The 2,656-nt window shown below is 53.4% G+C and overlaps 1 pseudogene; it reads right to left on the bottom strand.

The window, feature by feature from the left end:
- Positions 1-640: 640 nt before the first annotated feature.
- Positions 641-1,150, bottom strand: LOC103809955 (annotated as a pseudogene).
- Positions 1,151-2,656: the final 1,506 nt, after the last annotated feature.

The following is a 2,656-nucleotide window of genomic DNA, read 5'->3' as shown; positions in this document are numbered from 1 at the left end:
CCAGCCCTGGGAGTGTTCCAGGCCAGGTTGGACAGGGCTTGGAGCAGCCTGGGCTGGGGGAAGGTGTCCCTGCCCATGGCATAGGGTGAGACTGAATGGGTTTAAGGTCCTCCCAACCCAAACCATCCCGTGACACTATGAAAATGCCACTTTAAAGGCTGCAAGTCTATTGCAAAAATACCCAACGAACCAGCAGTGTTTAATCTTCAGCTCATTAGTGACTCCAGGGAACGAAGGTGTTTAATTAGTCTGGTCTGGTCGTGCAGGTGGAGCAGAGAGGCTGGAGCAGTTCATTTCTCATCCAGCCTTTGCTCAGAGCTTCCCACCCAGGGAAAACCAGCTGTGAGTGGGGACAGAACCCCCACACTTTGCTTTCAGGGCTGGACTGCAACTGCTGCGGAGTTTTTAAAGCAATTTTAGTCAGCTGAGTGTTGCTTTCAGGCTTTCACTTCTCTGACTAAACCAGTCTGACCAGTACCTTGCTCTGCACCGCTCAGCTGTGCAGAATGGTTGCAGGAACCAACCTGGCTCTGGTTTGCAAGCTCAGAGCAATGATTCTGGGCCTTCCCCCCCTTCCCTCGTGTCCCGGTGGGGAGCAGAGGACAGAGGCACTCGCAGAGCTGTGGGTACAGACACTCACCGGCCGGAGCACCCTGAGCACCTCCCTCAGCGTGGTGCTGACACTGTGCACGGAGCACAGCACCAAGGTGCAGACCACGGCGTCCACCGAGCCGCTGGGCACCTGCCGCAGGTGCTCGCCCGCGGCCACCAGGAACCGCTCGTACTGCAGGTGCTGGTTCTTCTTCATGTTCCTGGAGAGGCTCTCCTGGAAGTTGGGGTTGATGTCGCTGCAGGTGACTTTACAGCCTGGTGGGTAGAACTGGAAGTTGGAGCCGCTGCCGGTGCCGATCTCCAGCAGCCTCAGCTCCCCCGAGGGGCTCCTAAAGTCGGGGAGGTTGCGGAACAGCTCCTGCTTGTGCTTCTTTGATTTCCTGTCGTGGATGACGCAAATCTTGTCCAAGAGGAATGGGAAAACCACCTTTCTGCAGAAGGGCTTCCACAAGCCCAGGAAGGACAGCAGGTAGATGGGCAAAGCCAGCAGCACCAGGCAGGTGCGGAGCAGGAGGACACTGGCTGCAGCCTCTGCCATCTCCAGCCTGGGGCAGAGGATCCACACGGAGCAGAACTACTTCTCCTGTGTGCTAGAGCCTTGGAAGCTCAGACAGAGCTGCACTCGTGCACTCGCCGTGCTCCTTTCCAAGGGCATTCAGCTCCTTGGATCGCTCCGGTCGACTCTTTGCTCCAGCTGATTTCCAAGTCTGGTCACAGGCGAGGAGTGACCGGAGTGTCCCAGCCGGCAGGGGAGGAGCTGCCAGTTTCTTCCCAAACCAGGACGAGCTGGGCAGCAAAACTTTGTTGTCACCCCTGGCAGGGAGTCCCCAAGTGCCCTCGCTCAGCAGTTCCGGCTGTGTCCCTTAAAGCAGCCTGTGCTGTCCTGGGGAAGCTCCTCCAGGCTCTGGATCTCTCTGGTGCCTCCCCAGGGCTTTGGTTAACGCCTCGACTCAAACACACTTGTTTAGGAGCTGATTTTCCAGCCGGTGTGAGCAGCTGAGTGAGCTGAGCAGCTCTGAGCAGCACTTCTCAGCCTTTGCTCTCCGAGGACACCTTAAATCTTTTGGCACACGAGAACGAGTTCTGGTGCCATGGGTGAGCTGCTGTTCCCAGGGAGCTGCCAGACTTTCCATGGGACTCGTGGGCACAGATAATGCAATTTATTAGCAGTTTTATGTCACATCTGCTGGAAATTCAAGCCTTGGTGAGACCCAAGCTAGGGAAGGTTCTGTTTGGGCTGAAAATTTCCAGGAATCCATAACTTTCTGTAGAGGTTTATTACTGTTATTGTAATTGTTTTACTGGAAAACCAGAAATCTGCATATTCCATGGGGCTGTAGGTGAGACAAGTATTCCACAGTAGACTGCCAGCTCTGGGCACTGGGAGCTCCACAGCTCCCTGAGGAAGGATCCAGGAAGAGAAATCACAGCCCAGGTGGCAACTGGAAGAGGAAGCCTATACATTCTTTTCCTTCCTTCCTTCCTTCCTTCCTTCCTTCCTTCCTTCCTTCCTTCCTTCCTTCCTTCCTTCCTTCCTTCCTTCCTTCCTTCCTTCCTTCCTTCCTTCCTTCCTTCCTTCCTTCCTTCCTTCCTTCCTTCCTTCCTTCCTTCCTTCCTTCCTTCCTTCCTTCCTTCCTTCCTTCCTTCCTTCCTTCCTTCCTTCCTTCCTTCCTTCCTTCCTTCCTTCCTTCCTTCCTTCCTTCCTTCCTTCCTTCCTTCCTTCCTTCCCCTTCCTTCCTTCCTTCCCTCCTTCCTTCCTTCCTTCCTTCCTTCCTTCCTTCCTTCCTTCCTTCCCCCTATAATTCTTTATAATTTTTTATTTCTTTATACTTCTTGCTTACTTATATTTGTTTCTTTTCCTTTCTGTATCATTTTTTTTTTTTTTACTTCCTTATTTCTCAGAGCTCTCAGAGAGTGCAGAGATGAACTCCTGGAGCTCCTCTCGGCCACGGGAGTTTTAGCTTATCCCGAAACTGTAAAAAAGACCTAACCCAATAGAACAGAAGCGTTTGGCTGCGGTGGTTCCCTTTTCCCGGTCTGTGCC

The sequence above is a fragment of the Acanthisitta chloris genome, unplaced genomic scaffold (assembly GCF_000695815.1).
Source record: "Acanthisitta chloris isolate BGI_N310 unplaced genomic scaffold, ASM69581v1 scaffold28590, whole genome shotgun sequence".
In the NCBI taxonomy this organism is placed as follows: Eukaryota; Metazoa; Chordata; class Aves; order Passeriformes; family Acanthisittidae; genus Acanthisitta; species Acanthisitta chloris.
Note: the sequence above shows the minus strand (reverse complement) of the source record. Positions and strands in the feature narration are given on the sequence as shown.